The sequence below is a fragment of the Halichoerus grypus genome, chromosome 6 (genome assembly GCF_964656455.1).
Source record: "Halichoerus grypus chromosome 6, mHalGry1.hap1.1, whole genome shotgun sequence".
Lineage (NCBI taxonomy): Eukaryota > Metazoa > Chordata > Mammalia > Carnivora > Phocidae > Halichoerus > Halichoerus grypus.
Window position 1 is genome coordinate 26450969 of NC_135717.1, and position 27449 is coordinate 26478417.

Consider the following 27449-nt stretch of genomic DNA (forward strand, 5'->3'; position numbering starts at 1 on the left):
CACCCTACTCTTGTGCCTGCCAGGCAGGTACGCCTCTGAAAACCCTGGATTATATCCAGCCTCCACCCTTGAGGGGCTTATAACACAGTATGGGAGACAAGTGCTTACATAAAAATAATGGACTCACAGCTGAGTGGGATGCATTCTGTAATGGGGGGACAATACCAGGAGCCAGTGCTTATCAAGGTCCCGCTGTATGCCAGGCATTCCATTTGCATGATCTCGACTGAGCCTTTCTAAGAACTCAGTGGGCTAAGTGATAGTATTCCCATTTTACTGATATGAAAACAGAGCTATGAAGAACTTAAGTAGCTTGGCCAAAGTCTCACGACTAGTAATTGGCCGAGCAAGTCAAGATTCTGGCTCCAAGTTGGCTGACTCCAAACCAGCACCCTCCCCGTGATAATATCGCAGTCCTCCCGGGCTTTCTCACAGAGGTGCCCAAATTCAGATAACTTCCTGAGCCACCATGAGAAGCCACTGCCCTGGGGGCAGGGCTGTCTCTATTTTATATGTTTAGCCAGGACCCTTAATTGGATTCCGGACTTAATTTGTACATCACTCAGAACACAAAGGCACCCTAAGAGAGCAAACCTTGTGTGTACAGCGGGCACACAAGGAATCCCTATTTATTTATTTCTTCAGAATGACGGAAAGAGAGATGACATAGTGGTTAAGCATATAAGCTCTAGACCCAGACCGCCAGGGTTTGAATCTCAGCTCCCATTTACTAGCTGGGTGACCATGTTACTTAACCTCTCTGTGCTTCAGTTACCAAAAAATACCAAGTTTTGGTGAACTAGATGAATTAATATTTGTGAAGCCCTTAGAACGATGTCTGGCATCGAGGGGATGCTATTTGTTAATGCCTCAGTAGCTGGTGGGAAATTTCATCTTTATTTTCCTATATTTATATAGGAAATAGATTAATTTGGATAAAATTCGACTACATTTATTTAGATAAAAATACATTGATGTTTTTTGTTTTTGTTTCTTTTTTTTAGATAAAAATACATTGATGTTTTGGGATGAGACCACACTGTGCCCTTCCCTCAAAGGTCATGCTCAAATAACGAAACATGCCCCACTAAGATACCTTTCAAAGCGAGGGGTCTTATCCACCAAAGAGCCTCTGTTTTGTTTAGTATCATCATGGATGCTTGGATGTGGATTTGGACAGAGAAGGTGAATTGCTCCTCACACTAAAGGGATAAAGAGTTGAATAGGAATCCAAGCGAGGCCAGACACTCAGGTTGGGTGCTAGATATGAGATGCAGTCAGAGCATGGGCTCAGTGGTGTCCCAGCTGAGGAACTTGGGAGAACAGAAACACCCACTACAGACAACCAGGGGGAGGACGTGGCCAGCTTAATGTGCCCCTCTGCCCTGTGACCCCACAACTCCTCAGTGAAGTCGATCATTTCTCCCACATTCTTGGTGTGATCAGATCTCTGCAGAAATTGGTGTAGGGCATGGGTTCCGACGCAGGGTCTGGGTGGCGGGAGCACAGAGAGGCTGGGGGAATTGACATCCGGGTCCTAGCCAGGTAAGGTGCTCACTGGTGGCTTGCCATGTGGGGAAGCTGCAGGTCCCCGTGGTGACTGCTATGAGAACATCACATGGTTGGTGCTCACCTGCTGGGGCTGATGAGGTAGCCTCTTGGCCACAGGGATGGGAGCCCCCACTCTGTTCCTGATGTCGCAGTGGTAGCCCTTCACTAGAGGAACTCCTGGGCTGGGTAACTAATTTGCTTAAACTAAGTGAGCAGACACCCAAAATGAGTGTTCCTTTTGCCTTGGGCTGAGTTGAGAATGGGTGCAGGCAGTGGGAAGGAAAACAGGATTGGAAGGAGGAAAAAAAGGAAGATACACTCTGTATTCCTGTGTAAGCTAAGTTGGGTAACAAAGAGATCCCAAAATACGGTCATTTCTGGTTTGTTTGTTTTTGTTATTTATATTTTATTATGTTTATTGATTTATTATCGCTCGCTTTTGTAAGAGTTCAGAGGTGAGTAGTCTCGGCTGGTGGAGCAACTCTGATCCACACAGTCATTCAGGAAAGAAACTTCCTTCCATTTTGTTCTGTGTTGGTGTTGCCGCACCCATCCAACATTCACCCATGAGAAAAGGAAAGAGGAAAGGTACATGGCAAGAAATTTCCTTTGAAGCCAAGTAATGCAGAGGTCCCCATGGCAACCGCCCACCAGAGGGCCCCTGGTGCCCTCCAACCACCGCTGACTCAGACCAAAGCCATCCAACTTGTCACAAACTCCCCCATGCATCCCAGCCCATGGTATCCAAGACAATCTCCTATTACTGTCCACTCATAAAACCAGTGACCTATATCACGAATACCCCAGACAGGGCTCCAGCCTAATTCAGAAGCCTCGAAATTCTCCAGCAGGCATTCCAAGACTTCCAAGGTCAAAAAGCCTAAGGTGACTTCACAGAAGAGCCAGGACTCCTCCAGGAACCTGGCCAAGCAGCCCCTGGAAAAGCCCCAAGCCCAGCACTTTTGAGCTTAGTGCCTCCTGCCACTTTGACCTCTGCCCCCTCTCACCAAAGTGGCTACAGGATCCAGAGCTCCGGTACCCTTACCCATCCCCAAGGCCACAGCATCGCCATCCCTGAGAACTGCCCAGCTGAGCTCAAGTTGATGGGTCAGTCATGTATACCCAGGAAGAGCCTGAACCTGACCAAGGGTCCTCCCAGGCAGCTAGCCTCCCCAGTAGCCAAAAGCCAAAAGGGCAAGACCCAGCATAGGAGTGAGAAGCCCGTTTCTACATTGGCCTGTTTCTCCTCAACCCAGACCCAGCAGCTCCTGGGAGTGATACTTCCTTTTCAGAATTTGACTCAGCAATGATTTCTCTCTCCTTTTTCTCTCTTTCTCTAACTCTTCCCTACTCCCCCCCCCCCCCCCCCCCCCGCCAACCCCATCACCCTCTCCTTTGGTCACTCACAGATTCTTCCCACCTTGGAAGGTAAGGCAGAAACTTCTAGTTGCCTATACGACATCAATTCACCCCTTATTCCTTCCAAAAGAATTCTGATAACGCCGGGAGTGACAATATGCCTGGCTAGAAAAACTGTATTTCCCAGATTCCCTTTCAGGGAGAATTCTGGCCAATGAGATATGGAAATAGAAGTTGTTGGATAAGGTTTCTGGGAAAGCTCTCTGCAAGGGGGCTGGCTCAGATGATAGTCATGCTTTTGCTCCTATCTCTTCCTTCCTGCCACTTGGATGGGAGAGCAGCGGCTGCAGCAACCACTTGTGACCATGAGATGACCTTGACATTGAAAGGCACATGCTAATGATAGTGGGGCAGAAAGCCAGAGGAACCTGGATCTCTGCTGACAATGCCGAGCTGTCTTTCCGACTCTGGACACCTGCCTCCAGATTTTTTTTCATGTGAGAGACAATGCTTTATCTTTATAAAGCACCATTAATTGCATTCTCAAGCAGGGACAGTTTTGTCTCCGAGGGGACATTGGGCGATGTCTGGAGATACATTATTCGGTTTGTCACAACGTGGAGGAGGAGTACTCCTGGCATCTAGTGGGTAGAGGCCAGGGACATTGCTAACCACCCTATAACATACAGGATAGCCCTCCTTCTGCGCCCCCCCCACAACACACAGAATTATCTGGCTCAAAATGTCAATGGCGCCAAAGCTGGGAACCGAGCTCTGTAGGTACAGAAGCCCAATTTTTAGCTGGGCACAGGGCTGCCTGGAATAATGACCGCGTGTGACCAAGATCTGGCCAATGCAATATGAGTGACTTCTGTATCATGCCCTTAAAGGAAGAAGTGTGCTGGGAGGACCCCACACCCCCTTTGATGTCACAGAATGAGCCCCCACACTAGCTGGGATTTTTGCTGAGAGAGAAAGGCAAACTTTCATCTTGTTAGAGCTGAAATTATTTTGAGTTTTGGTTACAGCTGTCAAACCCTTGTGCCAACCAACACAAGGTAATGTCTCCCTCACTCTTGCACATTCAGAGAACTTCTGGTCTCTGGCTGAAGCCCTCTGGGGCGGCTGAGTATCTGCTTTGTTTTGCTAGCAGACCCTGAAGGATGGGAAAGCGCTTTTTAATGGCAATGGCGTCACCACCCCATGGCATTTGCTCTGTTAGCTTATGCCCACAAGTCATCTCTATTCGAGGACGTCAGTTCATCACATTCCCAGACTTTGACTCAGCTCCATTAAGTCTTTGCTTACAGGGCCTCTAGTGGTCTCTTTATGCACAGAAACAATCTCCAGAATACAGAACAGGTGCACATTTCTGGAATTTTAATCTGTCATCCCAGGGAGACTGAAATGAAGGAGTAGGTGCCCAGCCTATGCTGATGGGTTTGCTGTCCCGGCTGAGCGCATCTCGGTTCCCTTGTTCTCTCGTCAAGCTGACAGGAGGCTGCGGCTGATCACCCGGATGTCATTATGATCCCCATGGAGTCGTGTCACCCACCCTGTTTCTCGCAGTCCGGGGGCCATGTGGCACGTGTCTGGGACACATTGAACACAATCAGAGGGGCAGTGGAAAAAAAGACTGGCCTGGATATTAAGATTATGTGGTTTCTTACTCCCAAACCTGCCTTCAACTAGCTGCGTGATTCTTTCTGTTTGCAAGTGGCAACATGTCAAAGGGCTTTAGGAGAAGAATAGGGAATTTATTGGCTCCTGTGACTAAGTCCAAAATCAAGGTATGGCTGGATCCAGGGACAATATTCACTGTGTTTCTGTATCTTGGACACTTGTTTCTTTACCATCTGCACGGCATGCATGTGCTGGACACACCTCGTTCTAGACAACCCGATAATATGCCTCAGTTCCGAGTCACCTTGCCTTGGCCTGCTGCTTCCTTTGTCACCCTCACTCCTCAGGAGAACTTCTCCAGATGTGCTTTTCAGGTACAAACCGCCCATCCAGAGTCTACACCCCTCATCCCCTCCCTTATCGGACTCTCACCCCCCGGGCCACCATACACCTGCTCTAGTCACCCCAGGACCAGGTAACAAACAATCAGGGACAGCCCCAGTGCCCCAGAGTCCATTGAAATTATTCAAACCTGCCTCACCTGTTCCTTCCCACAGAAACCACAATAAAGACTCTTAACCGGGCACCTGGGTGGCTCAGTCGGTTAAGCGTCTGCCTTCTGCTCAGTTCTTAATCCCAGGGTCTTGGGATCGAGCCCCAGGTCTGGCTCCCTGATTCGTGGGGAGCCTTCTTCTCCCTCTTTCTCTGCCTGCCGCTCCCCTTGCTTGTGTTCACACGCTTTCTCTCTCTGTGTCAAATAAATAAATAAAATATTTTTTAAAACATTAAGGCTCTTACCCACAGACCCTCCTCCCAGCCCTGCCTGGTGACTGCCCCTTGCATGCTGTCCCCCAGCATGTGACATGTACTCTCTCTCTCAAGATCTGTGAGCATAACAAGTTATTTTTTTAATGGCAATCATCTCATCTGTTGACGTTGCCACACCTAAATAATAATAAAGCCTCTAAAACAGGGATGCAGACAGTGTCCTCAGGAAGTCTCTCTCTCTCTCTCTCTCTCTCTCTCTCTCTCTCTCTCAGCGCTGTTTTCCTTGGAGCTGGCTTCATTCGTAGACAAGCTTCCACTAAGAGGTGACAGAGGTCGGCTGGCAGTCCCACTGCCCTTCATGGAGTTCAGTGGCCCCCATGGAAGGAGGGCTTCTCCTCCCACCAGTAGTCTTATACTTGACTTCTGTGAGCCTTTGAGTGACATGCTAAGATTCGATCACCAACTACAGTTCTGGCCAATTCTGACACTGTCTACCTGGAGATAGCATCAGATCCCACAGTTGTAGGGTTCAGTCCTGCAAGACTGACCCCCACCCCCCACCTGGCTTCAGATGCCAGTTGCAAGTCCAGGTTGTCAACTGTACTTCTGACCAATCAGCCATAAATTGCAGGTTTCCATGACCCCCTCCGTGGCTTTGATGAATTTGCTACAGACACTCACTGAATTCAGGAAAATATGTATTTACTAGATCGCTGGTTTATGATAAAAGGATATAATTCAGGAACAGCCAGATGACAGAGATGCCTAGGGTAAGGTATGTAGGAAGGGGCGTGGAGCTTCCATGCTCTCTGAGTGGCCCCTCCAGCCCTCCTCTCCCTAAATCTCCACATGTTCACCAACCTGGAAGCTCTCTGAAACCCATCCTTTTAGGTTTGTATGGAAGCTTTGTTACATAGGCAGGATTGATGAAATCATTGGCCTTGGTCATTGAGCTCAGTCCCCAGACTGTCTCTCCCCTCCCCAGAGATGGGGGTGGGAGAGGTATGGGACTGAAAGTTCCAACCCTCTCTCTATTCACAAGGTTAGCTCCACTGACAGCCTGCCCCCATCCTTAGATGATTAGCATAACAATCGATCCCATCACTGGAAAGTCTAAGGGTTTTAGGAGCTATGAGCCAGGAGCCTGTGGATGAAGAACAACTATTTATTTCTTATTATAAATCACAATATCACAAATGCCCATCCTTGAACCAATCCCTGTGGTCAGACAGAGGGGGTACTCTGTATGATATAGCTCCCCTGGAGCTGGGGGGTGGGAGGGATCTATCCCACCCAAGCCATGGACTGAGAGTGGGAAGGCTGCTTCCCAGAACAAAAAGAAGGTATAGGACAAGAGAAACCCCTGAGTGGTCCCTACTTTAGTTTGGGTTCTCTAGAAGCAGATCCCAGAAACAAGAATTTGACGTAAGTAGCTTATTTGCGAGATGACCCCAGGAAGCACCAGCAGGGCATGGGGAAGTGAGACAGGGAAGGGAAGGAAGCCAATACAGGGTGCATTCGTGAGTGGGTTACTGCTTAGGGCAGTTGGGACCCAATCCAGCTGGGGACCTCCGGGAGACTGTATAAAACTCATCTAAGGGGCGAGGGAGTTGGGGCATTTATCCACCAGCCTCTATCTGTCACTGCTTGAAGCTGCTTAGCTGGAGTGATTTGTGAACAGATTCTTGGGGCCACCAAGTGGCCCAGACAGAAAATCACAGGTGCATGGCAGTAAGAAGCTGTGGGTCTATACAGAATGATGAGAGCCCAGGGCCCCACCAGCATCTGCTACAGTCAGAGGTAAGACATCTCCTCATGCAGCACCTCCTAAAGTATTCTCATTTGTGAAATGAGATAGTTAGACTAGAGGCTCTCTCATCTCCCTCTCCAAGGGGAATCCTAAAGCTTCCTCTCTGGGTTGAGGCACTGTAAGGTGGCGGCTGAGCGTTCAGGCTCTGAGGTGGGATTACCTGGTGGCTCAGCCAGAAAAACATAGGGCACCTGCTACAGTGTTTATTTTAAAAGAGTTTAACGAGGGGCGCCTGGGTGGCTCAGTTGGTTAAGCGACTGCCTTCGGCTCAGGTCATGATCCTGGAGTCCCTGGATCGAGTCCCACATCGGGCTCCCTGCTCAGCAAGGAGCCTGCTTCTCCCTCTGACCCTCCCCTCTCATGTGCTCTCTCTCTCTCATTCTCTCTGTCTCAAATAAATAAATAAAATCTTTAAAAAAAAAATAAAAGAGTTTAACGAGGAGGTGGTACGACAGGCTGGACTAGCAGAAGCAGGGAGCTGGACCACCCCGGTCGGTACAGGAGGAGAGGACGTGTCCCCAGAGCCAGAGGAGAGCCAGGATGGGGGAGGAAGGGCCACTAGACAGAACCATGGACGAGCAGAACTACAGCCCGGAGGGGGGCGGGGGCAGGAAGGTGAGAAACAGCCAGATCTCTTCCTGTCCTCCAAGCCTCCCCCTGGCTGACCCCAACTGGAAACCAGAGAACGAGGGAACAGGTCATGGAGGTCAGAGTGCCTTAGCACAGTGGGGCAGAGAAGGGCAGCCATTGAATCTAAGGGGACAAATGAAGAAAAATCTGCCCACTTGGATTCAACACCCAGTTCCTCTATTGACTAGCTATGCAACTTCGGGCCAGTTGTTTCGCCTGTCTGTGCCTCAGTTTCCTCACCTATAGATTGATATCAGTATTAGTATCTACCTCCTAGGGTTGTTGTGAAGATTAACACCTATTGGGGCGCCTGGGTGGCTCCGTTGGTTAAGGGTCCTACTCTTGGTTTCGGCTCAGGTCATGATCTCAGGGTCATGGGATCAAGCCCCCTGTCAAGCTCCGTGCTCAGTGAGGAGTCTGCTTGGCAATTCTCTCCCTCTGCCCCTCCCTCCACTCACGAGCACACGCTCTCTCTCTCTCTCTCTCTCTCAAATAAATAAATCTTAAAAAAAAAAAAGATTAACACCCATAAAAGCACTTAAAACAGTGCCAGGCATTTTGTAAATGATCAACAAATATTAGCCATTATTAATATTATCATATAATTATATCATTTATCATAAATATTATCCTGTCAGCTATTAGCATGTGATAGCCCTGTGCTAAGTGCTAAATTGCTGTGAAGTTAAAATGTGGTAAGATATGAAGAGATTTGAAAATTCAAGTGTACTCCCAGATGCTAAAGAGTATTATTATTTAGCCTAAAAAGATTTAATGAAGAAAGAGACTGCAAGCAGAGAGAAAAGAAAAAAGAAAGGGAACAGGGGTGGGGTGGGGAGAGCTCTTGATTTTCCTTTCTCTGGGACATTCCTTCTACCTCCTGCGAAAAACCATCTCCTGTCTGTACTTCACCAAGAGCAGATGTTAAAGGAGCAAAATACGCTCTTCACTGTAGATAAATCAAGATAGATCTTTCCAGATGAATAGATAGTTATCTCTGGGAAGTGACTGAGAGGAGTCTGGCTCTCATGAAGTTCTACCAAAAGCTTTTCAGACCATGCGATCCCTTCCGTGTTATTACGGAGAGAGCGAGACTGGGTGGAGGGGGGCGTTGGGGATCATTCCCCCTTCCCTGAATACTTGCTAAGGGCCAGGCACTGTGCTGAGCACATGCAAGTATTAACTCATTAATCCTTCCTGCAAGGTGTTAATAGATCCCCCATTTTACAGATGAGAACACCGAGGCTCAGAGGGCTCTAGGAATTTTCCCAGATCACACAGCTGGTGCGTGGCTGGAACTCCAAAGCTCAAGCTCTTTCTGGGATGCCTGGATCTAATTCCAGCTCAACCATGAACTTACTCTGTAAATTTATTCCTCTGTAATCTCAGGGAAGGCACTCCCCTCTCCATGCAAACGGTAGAGTGATGGAGCCGGTCTAGGTGGTTATCTCTCCTTCCAGCTCCAAGTTCAAGGGAGGGGCCACAGTGTAAGTTCCACTGAAGCTCTTACCCAAGTAGAACCAAACCATAGCATGAACACCGTGTGGCAGGATTTCTCACAGCCAGCCTGCTTTATATCGGCCCTGTTATTTAAAAAATAATAAAAATAAAAATAAAAAAGTTTGCAAAGTAAAAGTGTCAACTGGAACGGAAAACAATCCGAATGTCTATTAACTGTAGAATGGGTAAATAGCTTAATACCGTATGGCTCTGGGTCTCCCCTGGCTGAGTCAAGATGCCAGCTGGGGCGAGGTCTCCTCTGAGGCTGGGGTCCTCTTCCAGACTTCACTGGTTGTTGACTGAGCTCAGTTCCTCCCCGCTGTGGGACTGAGGTCTCGGCTCCTGGAGGGTTCCCACTGTTCCCTGCCACGGGGCCCTCTCCACACACGGCTGTTTGCTTCTTCAAGGCCAACTGGAGAGCAGCGAGGAGGCTTTGAATTTCTTCATTTCTTCCATCTCTGACCTCTAGACCCAGATTCTAAGGGTTCGTGTGATTAAATCAGGCTCACTCAGGATAATCTCTCTTTTGGTAAACTGAACCTATTAGAGACCTTAATTACATCTGCAACATCCTTTGACTTGGCCGAATAATGTAACCTTATCAGCAGAGTGGTGCCTCACCATATTTCCACATCCCACCCACACTCCGGGGGGGGGACTGTACGGGGAGTAGACACCAGCGCGCCATCTTGGACTCCTGCCTGCCACACTGAGCAGTTACTACGTACCAGGCTCCCTACTAACAGCTTTATATGGACTCCTTTAATCTTCCCACCAGCCCTACGGAGCAGGGGCTGTTACTGTCCCTGTTGTACTGATGAGCAAGGTGAGGCCCCAAGGAGGTGAGTGACTGTGGAGACATAGCTAGTGAGTGGCAGAGCCAGGGTTTGGACCCCCCGTCTCTCTCTCTCTCTTTCTCTGTGTCTCTCTCGTCTTTCTTACACTTACACGTACACACACACACAACACCTCCTCCGGTCCTTTCCTTCTCCACCCTTTTGGTGAATGTTTGCCTTCAGAGAGTCCTTTTGAAGGGTCCAAGGGGATGGGAATGTTTGAAGAAAGGAAGAGACAGGGAGCAACCTTGGGGATTGGTGTGATGACTGAGCACTTACTGTGTGCTCTGCTAAGCTCTGCTCTTCACATCCAAGATCTCACTCATCCTCCCAGCAACCCCAGTTACTATTATTATACCTGCTTGACTGACAAGGAGATGGGGGCTCAGAGAGGTTGAGCTACTTGCCAAAGTCACACAGTAAGCAACCAGGATGGAGGCCTGCTGACATGAGTCCAACCAACTGCTAGCTTTCCCCTGTACCCCAGGGCCTCTCCTCAGAGCCCTCTGGCTTCTCTACCATCTCATAGTGAGCTGCCAAGGGAGCCCTGCTGCCCAAAACCTCAGGTCACCTAGAAGGGAAACCAAGAAGCAAACAGAAGGCCCTGGCTCTCCCTGCCTCCCAGCCTCCCAGCCTCCCAGCCTCCCAGCAGCCTTGCCCTGCTTTGCATTCATGACAACATCAATCTTGTTCAAACCCCAGAGCCCATGAGCCCCACCACGCTGGCAGCCTCTGAGTCACCGCACACCGGCAGACGGTGCTAAACTAATTTCCCAGCATCTTTGGGAAGGATTTGGTTTCTGTCTCCCCAGCTAAGGGCCATGCAGACAGTGGCAGGAGGCAGGCAGGATCCAGGGGGTCCCTTCCTGGTCTGGGAGAGCCCAGATTGAGATGTGATAAGATCCTGATTAGCGAAGTGGCTGGGGCTGGGAGAGAGTCCAGAGGGTCCAAGCTGAACTGAGGGATGGGACAGTAGGTGCCGAGTCACAGGGATGGTGCTAAAACATCCCTGGAAATGCAACCGCATAGAGAAAATTGTCATTACCTTTTACAGGGACTTCTTGTGTATAAAGATGACTTTGTTACAACCCTACGAGGTAGGTACAATTTATTGTTGCCATTTTACAGATGAGGAAGCTGAGGCACAGAGCTCCAGTAACTTGCTCAAGGTCACAAACCTAGTAGGTGATAGAGCCAGATTTTTAACCCTGACCACCTGACTCAACAGGACACCACGTCATTTGCCCATCCGGGTGCCCATGCATCTGGGTCGATCCAACCCAGAAGATAAAACAGTAAGTCAGTTAACTTCTTTTGCTCTCCGGAATTGGTTTTGTTTTTTTAAAGTTTTTGTTTTTTTTTTAATTGACAGAGAGAGAGACAGCGTGAGAGGGAACACAAGCAGGGGGAGTGGGAGAGGGAGAAGCAGGCTTCCCGCTGAGCAGGGAGCCGATGCTGGGCTCGATCCCAGGACTCTGGGATCATGACCTGAGCTGAAGGCAGTCGCTTAACCAACTGAGCCACCCAGGCGCCCCTGGAATTGGTTTTGAATTGGTCCCCAAGTGGGTAGTAATGCTAGGCTTCAAACCAGGTCCACCCATCTTCTGGCTTCCCTTACAGGGCTCAAGGTGCTACTCCCCACTTGCTAATTCCGTCACCAGAGGCAGCATAGAGTAACAGAAAAAGCCAGAGCAGAGGAGCCAAGTTCAAATACTGGTTTTGCCACTGCCTATGATCTTGGGCACTTCTCTCTCTCTCTGTCTCCACACACACACACACACACAAACACACACACACACACACACACGTATGTATAAAGGCACACAGTGAGGGGCACCTGGGTGGCTCAGTCGGTTAAGCGTCTGCCTTCGGCTCAGGTCCTGATCCCAGGGTTCTGGGATCAAGCCCCGGATTGGGCTCCTTGCTCGGCAGGGAGTCTGCTTCTCCCTCTCCCTCTACCCCTCTCCCCTTGCTCGTGCGCATGTGCGCTTTCTCTCTCTCTCTCAAATAAATAAAATCTTTTTTAAAAATACAATTGTAGTAGCAGAGGCTGCATGTCCATTTCAACCTTGACCTTGGCTTTGGCAGATGGAAATTAAGATTCTGCCAAATGAACTACTTTTAACCAAATCCTATTACAACAAAGCAATTAGTAATACAGTGGATATTTTGAGTACAATTCAGTGGCGTTTAGTATAAAATGGCAAATTCTGTGCTGTGTGATTTACCACAATAGAAAAGTATTCATTTGTTCATCCTAACGGTGTCACAAAGTCTGGGCTATTTTGGACAGATGATACGTGATCTGGGAGTTTCGTATTATTATTTTATTCAAAGGATATTGCTGTCCATACAGAGATATTTGAACAAGCAGAAGAGAGCAGTTTTCCCAGCCTGCAGTCTTGTGAACGTGCCCTACTGACTGACAGCGGAGCTGTGAGTAAATACAGCCAGCGAGCTCAGCTCTGCTCAGAACCAGGGCAAACCAAAAACGGTGACTGATTGTTCATAACCCCCACCCAAGCACCATCAGCGACCTCTGTCAGAGCCGTGGGAGTGGCCCTTTAGAAGCAGCCTGAATACATTCTCGAAATGATTTCTCCACGGTTCATGATGCATCATAAATTTATAAAGTTAGACATGCCTCCTCCAAAATGTCAGGCTGGAAAGAATACGACAGGCACCAGCATTTTAAAACCCAGTTATCCCAAACGACCAAAATAAAGGCTTTGGAAGAATGCCACTTATCCCATTTGCCTTCTCTCCAGGTCAAGAACTGCCGTATGGCTTTTGGAACTGAAAAACCTCAAAGCCTCCGGTATTAGAAAGGTGGCCGCTGCAGGTGAAAGCCAGGCGCCCTCTGTTCATCTTACTTGGCATCATGATATTTTGGCCAGGCTTCTGAGTGACTGCTCAGGAAGGCACTGGCAGTCCATGGGTCTGGGCATCCATGTGGTAGCAGGTGGGGATCAAACGTGCCCACTGGCGCCACCTGCCACTCCCAAAGCCCTTGCGGGAGCACATATGGCTTGCAGGTGCTTTGAACGTGATGTTGGGTTTCAGCATAAAAGCTGGAGTCAAGATCCGCACGGGAGAATCTTAACATTTGTTTAATTTTTTTTTTTTTTAAAGCTCATAGAGAGCAAAGAACTGTGTCTGTGATTGCCTGAGATTTTGTTTAGTTTTCACTTTCAGAGCCAACCAAAGATTTTATTCCTTCCACTTGGAGAAGGCCAAATCCCAGCTGAGCCCTGTTGATCCTTATCTGGCTTCTGGATCACATCCTCTTTGGATAATTGGCATCAGTGAGCTCAACTTCCAGCCTTCCTCCTAGGAGACTGGGAGCCCATCACAGAAATATGTAGCCGTATTTGTACTTTCTTGATTCTGTAGGGAATGCAGGCAGACTTCTCCATGAGATATAGATCTTGGCCTGATCGGGTCACCCCATCTCGAGTCCAGTTCTCAACATCACTGGGAACAGCAGGGTTCCCCAGGAGCAAAGAAGCTATATTTTCAAATGGAACCCAACAGATCTGCAGTTAGAAGTAACTTGAGATGTATTATTTTAACCTTACCACTGGTAACTCCAACCTATATACAACCAAGTCTTCTGGGATCAATCCTTCCTTTAATAATAGTGTCAGCTACAATGCTTTCAGCTGGAAGCATTAAAGCTTGCAGAAAACCCAGTTTAACTGGCTTAAGCAATGATAAATGTACAATCTCATGTAATAGGATGAAATAATAAATAAGGCAAGAATGCTTATTCTCACCACTTCTTTTCAACATTGTACTGGCAGTTTTTGCCATTGCAATAAAGCAAGAAAAAGAAATAAAGGAATAAAGATCAGAAGGGAAGAAGTAAAACAGTCTCTATTTGTAGATGATACAATTATTTACATAGAAGAGCCTAAAGAATCCACACAACAACCACTAGAACAAATGAGTTTAACAAGGTTGCAGAATAGGATCAGTATACAAAACAATCATATAGGAAGGTGCCTGAGGGGGAGAGATGTCCCTAATTGTTCAACAATATCATCAGGTACCTAAGTTCTTTAGAGCTTTTCACATTGCCAAATATAATGTTGTTTCTTATGGGTGCACAGTGACTGACACAGGTCCAAAAATCACATCTCCACGAAGCAACATCCAAAGGTCAGAGCAAGAAAAGAGGACATACTTCCTCCTTGTGTCCATTTATAAGATGTGGAAACTTTCACAGAGGCCCCCCCCCCCAGGCTTTCCTTCATTGGCCAGAATGGTATCACATGCCAATTTATGAACCAGTCATGGCCAAGGAAGCAGAATTACTAAGATTGGCTTGAAATATTCAGGATTTACCCTCCCCATTCAGTGGGGCTGGGGAAGTAATTCTTTAAAGCTCATGACCACAGAATATCTGAACAAAACCAGAATATGGTTGATAGGTAAGCAACTAACAGTATCTGCCATGATATCCTACACACAATTTACCATGATATCCTACACACAATTTCCAGTAATCAAACCATTGGGAAACCCCAAGCTGGTCATGAATAAGATCTTAGCTTCTGTCAACATGGATGTCTGCTGCCTCTGGATAGCCTCCAGAACCCTGGCTTTCAGTGCAACCAGCAAAATCCCTTCAGCTCCTTATTTATATATTCTTGAATGATTAAAAAAACAAACTTCTGTTGGGTGCCTGGGTGGTTCAGTTGGTTAAGCTATTAAGCATCTGCCTTCCACTCAGGTCATGATCCCAGGATCCTGGGATTGAGTCCTGCATCGGATTCCCTGCTCAGCGGGGAGTCTGCTTCTCCCTCTGTCCCTTCCACCTCCCCTCCCCACTTATGTTCTCTCTCTCTTGCATGCATGCACACAAAAATAAACAAATAAAATCTTTAAAAAACAAAAAAAAAACCCTTCTGTTTAAAAAAAAAAAAAACAAAACTGGGGCACCTGGGTGGCTCAGTTGGTTAAGTGTCTGCCTTCGGCTCAGGTCATGATCCCAGGGTCCTGGGATTGAGCCCCATGTTAAGCTCACTGCTCAGTGGGGAGTCTGATTCTTCTTCTCCCTCTGCCCCTCCCCCTGCTCATGCTTGCTCTCTCCCTCTCTAATAAATAAATAAAATCTTAAAAAAAAACCACTTCTGTTTATAAGTACATTTTTAACTTTTCAAGGCAATTTCCCATCCTTTATATCATTCTTTCCACAGAACCAACTTCAGAAGCCCCAAGAGATTGAATGATGTCCCTAAAGTCACCAGGAACAGAGAAACCATGGTGTATCGATGGCCTCTTATGCCCCAGAATGTGCACTAGGCATTCTACATGCATTGTCTCATCTAATTCTTACTACAATCCAACAAGGTAGATTTTAGTACTATTCCCATTTTGTAAAGGAGTACTGAGGCACAGAGAAGTTACGTAACTTGTCTATGGTCACACAGCTAGTGAATAGAAGACCCAGGATAGACCTCAGGTCTATCTGACCCCCAGTGCCATGCTCTTTAACCTCTAAATTAGATTTTTAAATCATCCTGTCCCAAATACCTATGTTCCCCTTGACTTATTTAGAGGTTAACTCATCTAATATTTCCCTTGATGTTTCTATCCATGTCAGCACATGGATATAATAGTCTTGGAAGACAGAAACAATGGAATGGGGGAAAGGGAGACTATCTTTCATTTCTTTGATCTGGCAAATCTTCCTCTCACAAACTCTCCCTTTTCCCAGCCCCCCACCCCTACCCAGCCACCACCCCCACCCTGCCACCACCCCACAACCTGCAATTCACTCATAGCCCTCCCATATCCACCCATCCGACACAGTCTTGGTCCTATACTAGTTGCCCTCCAACTTGTCTTCCACTCACAGGGAATAAATTCTAGGCCTCCCTAAATTTTCTTTTTTCCAGCCACATGTCACACCTTTAACCCAGTTCTTGGTGCTCTTTTTCTGGTCCAGCACTCTGGGAACCTGGTTGCATGTGGGCAAGGATCCTGCACAGTCAGGTCTGCCAAACCCCTAAGATCCCAGTTCCAATAAGAATTCCCTCCCTGTCAGAGTGGAAAAGTCAGCTGTATTATATCCCATTCTTGCACATTCCCTGCTTAAACCTTTAGCCTGCGGCTCAGACCGTCCAGCACATCTATGAAAGAAGGCAGAAGGGGGTGCAGTTTTCAGATAACGAAAGCTTGCCCAGTCAAAATGTCTCTCCCTTTCCCCATGTGAAACCTTACTGCCTCCCTCCTCCTTTTTGAACTCCTCTCCCATCCCTGACTGTCCCTTAGCCAGTCACAACATAACCATGCCCACACCCCCAAGCAGACCAGAGGCCAGGCCCCTGGAGCACCCACTTTTTACAGAACACTTCCTATCCTCAATTTCATTTAAAAAGATAATATAAAAATATCATTCCACGTGACCATCTCCTATCTCTCCAAGTACAATTTGAATTTAATTTTTCGAGGAGATGAGGAGGAACTCTCAATATCCCTCTTTTACTCTCTGATTTCATTATAAATTGTGAGAATTAAAGCAACATAATTATATCATTTAGGGAAGGTGTTCAGGAAATTGACATTACAAGGAAATTGAAGAAAAAGAAAAAACCTGTTCGTTTTTTTATCTATTCAGGAAAAATTTGGAAAGAATAATACTGTACCTACACCTGCCTGTTCTCTCCAGTAGATGCTTTCCAACACCATTTCGAAAGTAAATGACATCAATATGAAAAGTGGAAATGTGTGTCATGCAAATATTCTCACGATTCTAATCAAAAGAAGTGTAGTTCAGCAAGAAGTTTAAAGCAGTAAAGGCAAATCGGTGGCTCTCAGGAGGGATATGGTCCATAGATACTCTATGGGGTGGGACTTTTTCAAAAATAGTTGCCGTAGATTTCTACCCCAATGGCTATTCCCAACTCCCTTCTTTCTTGCCAGTCATCCACTCCAGAGATTGAAAAAAGCCAGATACTTGTATTAATGTGTCATCTCCTGAATTTGATTACTCTACTGTGGTTATGTGTAAGAAGAAACTTGTATTTGGGAAATACACGCTGGAATGTGTAGAGATGAAGGGCATTCTGTTTGCAACTTATTTTTATTGATTTTTTTTATTTTTATTTTTTTTAAGTGAGCTCCAGGCTCAACGTGGGGCTAGAGCTCATGACCTCAAGATCAAGAGTCATGTGCTCTACTGACTGAGCCAGCCAGGCACCCCTGTATCTTATTTTTAAATAATTCAGAAAAAATTGATATGAAAAAATACAGAATTATAAAGCAAACGTGGCAAAAAAAAAGTTAATTGGGGAATGTGGGTAAAAGCTATTTGGAAGCTGTTTATATTATTCTTGCAACTTCGCTGTAAGTTTGAAATTATTTCAAAATAAATTTACCAAAATTAATGAAAATAAGGGAAAATTTTTAAAAAATAAATGAAAAAAGTCAGATACCATGTTATTCTATCTTGAAGCTAAAGGTGGTTGTGTGACCAAACCCTGATATAAGGCACAGCCTCATGAGGAGCACTCAGGGATGCCATCCCATCCTCTTATTCACAACTGGAATGGAGATGTGATGCTGGAGCCGTGGTGGCCATTTTATGGTCATGAGACAAGACGAAGGGCAAAAAAAGCCAGTATGGGAAGGATAACTGCAGAGAGAAAAAGCCTGGTCCTTGATGACACTGCAATTACTGGGTCAGCTCTGTGACTACAGGTCTTTGGTTTCTTGTGTCTTTATGTTTTAAGCTGTTCACGGTAACTTGCAGCCTAAAGCATTCCTAATATGGTTGCTGTGCTCAGTTTTTTGTTTAACCTCCCAGCATTTAAAGTCTCAAAAATAAGAATCCCCAGTAGGTCCTTCTCCCATTTCAAGGAAGTCAAAGGGGAAGATATTCCCTCTCTCTCAGTTCCTGGGACATGGGACCCAGGTGTTGCCACTTGAAGGGCACACCTAGCATTATGAATGGAGGGGGCAGCTGGAAGGCAGTGGGGCTGATGGACGGGGGGTGGGGGGGGGCATTGCCCAATGTCCCACGGCAGCGGTACCAATGTTAGCTTTTTACCAGGTACCTCCCTTGGCACAATCTTGCTATGTCCACAGCTGCTGGGCCTCTTGTGGTTCTTGCCCATTTCCTGAGCCCAGCTCTATACCTTAAGGTCAATTTTTTGAGCTGTTATACCTTTCTATTAACCCTTCTTCTGCTTAAGCCAACCACAGAGAATTCTGTTAGCAGTGGATAACCCTGACTGGTATAATTGTACACATCTAAAAATCAGAAAATTCACATCAAATCCCAAATTTCTGACTTGTTTTGAAAAGTCAGAAGATGATTCAATAGTGGGGCTTACTTCCCAGGCAGGAACAATAGACTGGTGCTGATAGCAGCTACTAACCCCCTTTAAATGGTGTATTTTGGCTACCTGCCAGGCATTTGGGCTTGTGTCTTCTAGTCATAGCTATCCATATTAAATGTTTTCTTTCCTTCCTTTAAATCTTATCAGAAATACTCAAAACTATAACATCCAGTTAACCCACCTTAACTCTATGTCAAAATTTTTGGAGATAGTCAAGTTCAGTGACTGGATGTAGTAAGTACCAATAAAACATACTAAAAGTGGGTGAGTAAATGAATGCAAAAAATGATTGTAGCACCTGGAGGTATCCAGCCTGGAGAAAAGGACACTAAGTCTGTAAATAACCAAAGAGATAACAGGTGAAAGAAGACTATGTGTGTTTTGGATTGACCCAAAAGTCAGAGCTAGAATCATAGTGTGGAATTTATACAAAAGCGAATTTCCATTTAGACTAAGAAAAACTGCAAATAATTTGAGCTGCTCTTCATGGAAGTGTCTGGCTGCTAAGTACAGAATAAGACCCGTGGCTGGAGGCATTCATGCAAAGACTGAATTGGTATGGGGCAAGGATGTAGGAATCTCTGAGCTCTGTGGAGGGCAAGGTAGGACTTCTCGAAGTTGAATGTGCGGAAAAACCACCTGGGAATCCTGTTAATGTGCAGACTGTAATTCAATAGGTCTGGAATGCAGCCGGAGGATTTGCATTTTTTTTTAATTGAAGAGTAGCTGACACACAACTGCATTAGTTTGAAGTGTAAGAGGTTCTGCATTTTTTTTTAACGGTTTATTTATTTATTTGAAGAGGGAGGGGCAGAGGGAGCGGGGGGGAGGGGGGGGAACCTGAAGCAGATTCCAGGCTCAGCACAGAGACCTCACAACCCTGAGATCACCACCTGAGACGAAAGCAAGAGCCGGCCGGACGTTAACCAACCGCGCCACCCCGGCGTCCCAGGAGGTTCTGCGTTTTAACAAGTCCTCAGGGAATGCTGATGTTCCTGGTCCAAGACCGCACTTGGAGTAGCTAAGAGATTATCTCTGGGCCCCCTTAGGACTCTGATATTCCATGAACCTACTTGAGGATGTCTGCAAGCTCCAAACGAATAGGGACCAAAGCTGTCCTGACTTCTGTTATAGCCCCAATACCTAGCACAGAGGTGCTCAAAAAAAAAAAAACCTCACACACAACAGTGTTATTGAGGAATACTACTCAGCAAAATAATGATGATGATGATGATGATGATAACTGACAGAAACCAGTCTCAAAATATTATCTAATCTGTATGCTCACATCTATATGACATTCTTGAGAAAGTAAAGCTATCCGTGTTCGCCAGGAGTTAGGAATGGGGGGTAGAATGTAATTATAAAGGGAAAAAAACACAGCAGAGTTTTCTGGGGGTGATGGAACTGTTCCGTGTTCGGATTGTGGTGGCAGCTGTAGACGTCTATACGTACGTTAAAATCCATTGATCTGGGGCACCTGGGTGGCTCAGTCGGTTAAGTGTCTGCCTTCAGCTCAGGTCAGGATCCCAGGGTCCTGGGATCGAGTCCTACGTCGGGCCCCCTGCTCAGCGGGGAGCCTGCTTCTCCCTCTCCCTCTGCTGCTCCCCCTGCTTGTGCTCTCTCTCTCTGTGTCAAATAAATAAATAAAATCTTTAAAAAAAAATCCACTGATCTTCACACCAAACAAAGTCAGTTTTACTGTATGATAAATTTTTAAATTAAAGAGATATTTTTCAAAAATGATTTTTATTATTGAAAACGACATTTTCGGGCGCCTAGGTGGCTCAGTTGGTTAAGCGACTGCCTTCGGCTCGGGTCATGATCCCAGGGTCCTGGGATCGAGTCCTACATCGGGCTCCCGGCTCAGCGGGGAGCCTGCTTCTCCCTCTGACCCTCTCCCCTCTCATGCTGTTTCTCTCTCGCTCGCTCTCTAATAAATAAATAAATAAAATCTTAAAAAAAAAAAGAAAACATTTTCGGGGCGCCTCGGTGGCTCAGTCTTTAGGCGTCTGCCTTCGGCTCAGGTCATGATCCCAGGGTCCTGGGATCGAGCCCCACATTGGGCTCCCTGCTCGGCGGGAAGCCTGCTTCTCCCTCTCCCACTCGCCCTGCTTGTGTTCCCTCTCTCGCTGTCTCTCTCTGTCAAATAAATTAAATAAATAAATAAATCTTTCAAAAAAAAAAAGAAAAAAACGACATTTTCGGAATCATATTAATGGAATACCTACCCTGGGCCAAGCTGGAGCCAGGTACTGAGGATTCAAAGATGAAGAAGACAACACCCCCCCAACCCAACCTCATTCTTCATTGTTGCTAAAACTACTCCAGGAAAATAATGACCCAAGAGCCATAAGTGATAAGTGGAGGTGGAGAAACCATTTAAGTTTCCATCATTTTGTAATCATCATTGTTGACGCTGGGAATGAAGATGAGTGCTAATGACATCCTGCACTTTTGATGGGCTTGGAAAAAATTCCAGGAATGCTGCTCAAATTGCCTTATTTATTAGCCTGTCCCCACTTAACAAGTCCACATGTTTGCCTCCAGACTTAACCTTGTAGATTGTCAAATCCATCCAAGGGGAAACCCAATTTGCATATTCCAGCCTAGCTGCCAACTGACAGATGAAACAGATTCAGCCCAGAGCAGAGGGAATCTTGACTCAGAACTTGTAAAAATTCAAATACAGAAATCTAAAATGTAGAGACAACCGCTGCTGAGAGTTTGGTATATATTCCTCCGGAGGTTTTTTTTTTCCCCCTATGCACATACTAACATCGGTACATAAATTGTTTTACAACATGGGATCATACTGAGTGCACTGTTCCACAACTTGCTTGTTTTTGCACTGACAACAATATGGACAGTCTTCCATCTCAGTGATAGAGACAGACTTTTGTTTGTTTTGGCAAGAGCTGCACTAGTAAACTATTATTGAAATATACCATCATTTTAAAAAAAGGAAATATACCATCCTTTATTAACTGAGTCCCCTGTTGACAGATATTCGCGTTTCTTGCGGTTTTCACTGTTACAAACTCTGTCGGTCAGGATGCTGCTGTAATTAATGTTACTGAAGACAAGAAAAGTTTATTTCTTGCTCATGATGTATTTCCATTATTTCTGCCCTGTGTCATCTCTGCTCCAGGAGCCAGCCTGATGGAGCAGCCATTATCTGAAATTTGCAGGACAGTGTAGCAGAGAGAAAAGAGAAGGCGACAAGACACACCCTGGCTTAAAGCTTCTGACAGGAAGTGATGCATGTGACCTGCTCACCTTGGGGGGGGGGGGCGCAAAACCAAGTCACATGACCAAGTCTGGGTTCAAATGGCAAAGAAGTATAATCCTCCTGCAGGGAAGGGAGCCAGATAGTGGTGAAAAGTCAGTCTACCAGTGAGCATCCTCCTTCATCTATCTGTATATTCTTGGGTAGTTTTTCAGTTGACTTGTTGGTCAAAACAAAGGAAACACCAGAATATGTGTTTACTTGAACAGTTAAGTAAATGGATAGCAATGGTGGAAACCAAGGCTCTCGTTGTTGGAGTGGGAGATTATAAATAAGCAAGCAGAGGGGTGCCTGGGTGGCACGGTGGACGAGAGACCGACTCTTGGTTTCAGCTCAGGTCTGATCGCAGGGTCGTGAGATGGAGCCCCGCATCAGGCTTTGCGCTCAGCATGGAGTCTGCTTGTGTTTCTCTTCCCCTCTCCCTCTGCCCCTCCCCATTCTTTCTCGCTCTAAAATAAATAAAATAAATATTAATAATTAAACAAGCAGAGGACGCTAGAATGACCCATGTAGAACGGTTTACAGAAAGAGCAGTGTGAACTCATGTCAAGCTTAATATACATTCAGATGGTTCCATATAGAAATATTTACAGTTCTATGGTATATACACAGGTTAGTATGCAGATACTCTGCTTTGCATGGTCTTCTGAGAGGACCAAGAAGCAAGAACACCTCAGTAGCAACAAGCACATTTAGCTCTCAGATCTAGGTTTGTAAAACCATTCTCCAACAAAAGGAGGGATGGCTGATTCTAGGACGGGGCCAAGAAATACACAAGCTGAACCTGGAGCATCTTGTAGTGCCAGGAAGTAAGGAAATGTTCAAACACAAAATCACAATGATGGGGTATGTCAAAGGGGCATAGGAGCGAACTGAAAGAGTTCCAGTGGCCAAAGCTGGAATAACTTGAGATTCAAAATAAATGAAATAACATTGGATTAGAACCTAAAGTAAAAGAAGAAAAGAAGAAGAGGAAAGAAAGAAAAGAAAAAAAAAGACTCACGAGTGCATACTGATATAAATAAATAATTTAATAAATAAATAGATGGGGAGATTAACAAGAGATTCTCCTGGGCGAGAGAATTCTAAATAATTTAGGTAGATACTTTGCCCGAAAGGAGGCAGAACAGAATGCTGTACTCTTCCAATGTGAATTGTGCATACTGACTTCCTTCCAGAGAGCACAGCATGAAAAGGGGAGCAGGCACAGGGTAAGCCATTCTGATGATCATCTTTTACTAAATGAACCCCTTCTTGCACTCAGCTTCCTTGGGGGGAAAAAAAGTGCAGATCAGACATTTACTCACTGTGTGACCCTGAGCAAATGCTTTATTTCTCTGAGTCTAAGCATGCATGTACGGTACCGGGCACGAAGTTCAGTAAGTGCTCCATTCGATTGTGGGTAAGTAGACACATCCTAGCGCATCGCAAGAGTGGGGATCTGCAGTTTAAACGATCAGTGCCATTCTGGTCTGGAGACAGACTATAACCAACGGGAAAAACAAAGACTGTAACTACCATATATGAATCGGTTGGGGGTCTTCCATCTGCAAGTGAAAGACCAGCTTGCCAGTGGCTTAAAGGATAAGAGTTCTGGCGGGGGAGAGCATCCAGGGCCCATCAGTTCGGTGGCTCAACAAAATCATCCAGTCCTTCCATCTTCCTGCTCTGCCAGCCCTGCGTCTCCTCCTCTGATTGACCTGTGTGGTCACAAGCCGGGTGCCTCGGTTCCAAGCATCATGTGTAGCAGGAACACATCCAGGGGGAGGAACAGGAACCTTTTCTTCTTTGTGCAACTGTTTTGAAAAACAAAGACCCTCTTTCCCAGGAGCTCCCAGAAGACGCCCCTCGTGCACCACTGGTCATACCACTAGGTTTAGATGGATCAGGATTGACTCCAAGGAAGGCTGGGCGCGGGGTGAAAACTAGCACTCAGGCAGCGGGACAGAGAATGTAGTCTTCTCTGCTGTAGCCTTCTGAATACAAGTGAGAATGAAGAGAATGCTTCCTTCCTTCTGTCATTAGAAAACCAAGTTAAGGGGCGCCTGGGTGGCTTAGTCAGTTAAGCACTGGCCTCTTGACCTCAGCTCAGGTCTTGATCTCAGGGTCCTGAGTTCAAGCCCAGGGTTAAGCCTACATCAAAAAAACAAAAACAAAAACCAAGTCAATAACCATGTTCCCGTGACCACCACATATACCCCCAAAGCTAGATTTTCTCTGTAAGTCAGGCTATATAAGGTCCTACCCGATGCAGAGAGATGAAAAGGATGATCATTTGAAGATGACTAAGATTGTAAAACCTCAAATGTCTCTGTGACCTTGGACAAATACCTGCCATCCCTCTGAACTCCAATGTCTTTGATTATAAGATAAACGTGGTGCTATGTCTAATTAGTTCCCCACTTCTTGAACTCAGCGCTTACAGATATTCTTTTTCAATGTACAAGCATAATCTTCTAATTAATATTTTGTCATCGACATGATTACATGTATTAAACAGGCAGATAGCCAATTGATTAAGCACGCAGACTGTATGAATATAAATCCCAAATTTGCAGCAAATGCACTGTTAGTGGCAGCGTGACATTAAATAGGTTCATCGGTCACTTTAAACTTCCATTTCCTTGGCTGTAAAATAATAACATTTACCTCCTAGAAGAATTATATGAGACGAGGCCTATGAGGTGCTTGAAATGTGTCTGGCACATAATAAACACTCGATAAATGTGAATCCTTCTATTCGGGTAGAATCCATACTGGCGTCCATTCTCCCATTTGTACCTTCTCTTCTGCCATCGTGTGGACACAAATTAGAATGATCAGGTGAGGGCTGCAGGGGGCCCATGGTGGGCAGAATGATGGCCATCCCAAATATGCCCACGTCCTCATTCTCCGGAACTCGTGACTATGTTACGTAGAGAAGGAAAGGGCCTTTGCAAAGTAGCCTGGATCATCCAGGTGGGCCCAATCTAATCCCACGAGCCCTTAAAGATGGCGGAGGAGGAAGGAGAGTCAGTCAGAGAGATTAGACAGGAGAGACTCAACTCACTGACACTGGCTCTGAAGATGGAGGAAGGGAACCGAGGAAGTTGACAGCTTCTAGAAGCTTATAATCACAAGGAACTGAATTCTGCCAAGTCGAACGAGCCCGGCAGTGAATCTCTCTCAGAACCATCACAGAGAACACAGCCCTGCTGATGCCTTGATTTGAGCCCAGTGAGACCCATCTGGGGACTTCCGGCCTACAGACTGGTAAGATAATAAATTTGTGGGAGCTTTTAAAAATTACTATTGTGGGGGCGCCTGGGAGGCTCAGTCGTTAAGCATCTGCCTTCAGCTCAGGTCATGATCTCAGAGTCCTGGGATCGAGCCCCGCATCGGGCTCCCTGCTCAGCGGGAAGCCTGCTTCTCCCTCTCCCACTCCCCCTGCTTGTGTTCCCTCTCTCGCTGTGTCTATCTCTGTCAAATGAATAAATAAAATCTTTAAAATAAATAAATAAATAAATAAAAATAAAAAGAATAAAAAATAAAAATTACTATTGTGGTAAAACAAAACAAAACAAAATAACACAATTATCATCTGAAATTTTTAAAAATTTATTTAAAAAAATTTTTTTAATTAATTAATTTATTTATTTATTTGAGAGAGAGAGAGCACATACAAGCAGGGGCAGAGGGAGAGGGAGAAGCAGGCTCCCCGCTGAGCAAGGAGCCCAATGGGGGACTTGATCCCAGGACCTGGTGTCATGACCTGAGCCGGAAGCAGACCCCTAACCGACTGAGCCACCTAGGCACCCCCATCTTAACCATTTTTAAGTGTATAATAGTGTTAACTATGTAGCCATTGTTGTGCAACAGATCTCTAGAACTTTTTCATTTCCCGAAACTGAAGCTCTACTCTTTGAACAACAACAACCCCCCCCAGCTTCTGGCAACCACCATTGCTACTTTCTGTTTCTAAAAAAGGTAACTTTTTCGGGGAGCCTGTCAAGAGCATGCAACTCTTGATCTTGGGGTTGTGAGTTCAAGCCCCATGTTGGGTGTAGAGATTAAAATCTTCAAAAATAAAAAATAAGGGGGGCCTCGGTGGCTCAGTTGGTTAAGCCTCCGATTCTTGATTTCTGCTCGGGTCCTGATCTCAGGGTCCTGGGATCAAGCCCGGTGTTGGGCTCCCTGCTCAGCAGGGAGTCTGCTTGAGGATTCTGTCTCTTCCTCTCTCTCTGCCCCTCCCCCTGCTCCCACCCTCTCTCTCTCTCAAATAATTTTTTCAAAAAATAAATAAATAAACAAAAAGGTAACTACTTTAGATACCTCCTATAAATGGAATCACACAGTATTTGTCCTTTTGTAACGGGTTTATTTCACTTAGCGTTCATCCCTGTTGCAGCATATGATGGGATCACCTTTTTAAGACTAAATAATATTCCACTGCATGTATACACCACATTTTGATTAACCATTCATCAGTTGGTGGACATTTCGGTTGCTTCCGCCCTTTAGCTGTTGTGACTAATGCTGCAATGAACATTGGTGTACAGATAACCTCTTCAAGATCCTGTTTTCAATTATTTTGAATACCTACCCACAATTGGGATTGCTGGATCATATGGTAATACTATTTATAATTTTTTAAGGCACCTACATACTGTTTTCCATAGCAACTATACCATAAATTTGTGTTATTTTAAGCCACTAAATTTGGATTATCTGTTATGGTGGTGACTGGAAACTAATACTGAGCCTTTTTTTTTTTTTTTTAATTGATTTTCCTTTTGTTTTTAACCTCTCGATGTACAACATCCACGCAGAAAAGTGCACCTCCTGGAAGCATACAGCTTTGTAAGTGTTCACAATCTGAGCACACCTGTGTAACCAGTGCCCAGATCAGGAATCAGAATTTTTCAACCTTCTCCCCTACACCCAGGACCTCTCTCATGCCTGGAAGGAGTCTGGAAGTCATCTTTTCTGACTCCATTTTACAGAAGGAAAAACCAAGGCCCAGGAAGGGTGCAGGCAGTACTACCATGTATTTATTTTTACACTTGATCTTAGCCAGAAGACCGAGAATTGATATTTTTAAAATACGCACGTTTCATGGAGCGCCTGGCTGGCTTAGTCAGTAGAGCACGTGACTCTTGATCTCGGGGTTATAAGTTCAAGCCCCGCGCTGGGTGTAGGGATTACTTAAAAATGAAGTCTCTGGGATGCCTGGGTGGCTCAGCTGGTTAGGTGTCTGCCTTTGACTCAGGTCATGATCCCAGGGTCCTGGGATCGAGTCCTCCATCAGGCTTCTCGCTCAGTGGGGAGCTTGCTTTTCTCTCTGCCTCTGCCTGCCACTCCCCCTGCTTGTGCTCTCTCTCTCTCTCTCTGACAAATAGATAAATAAATAAAATCTTAAGAATAAAGTGCCTAAAAAATTCTTTTTAAAAAATAAAAAATAGGGTGCCTGGGTGGCTCAGTTGGTTAAGCGACTGCCTTCAGCTCAGGTCATGATCCTGGAGTCCCAGGATCGAGTCCCACATCGGGCTCCCTGCTCAGCAGGGAGTCTGCTTCTCCCTCTGACCCTCCTCCCTCTCATGCTCTCTGTCTCTCATTCTCTCTCTCGCAAATAAATAAACTCTTAAAAAAAATAAATAAAAAATAAATAAAATCTTTAAAAATAATAAAATTAAATAAAATTAAAATACGCACATTTCAAATACCAAATACTCTTCAAAAATATTTAATAGATGAGA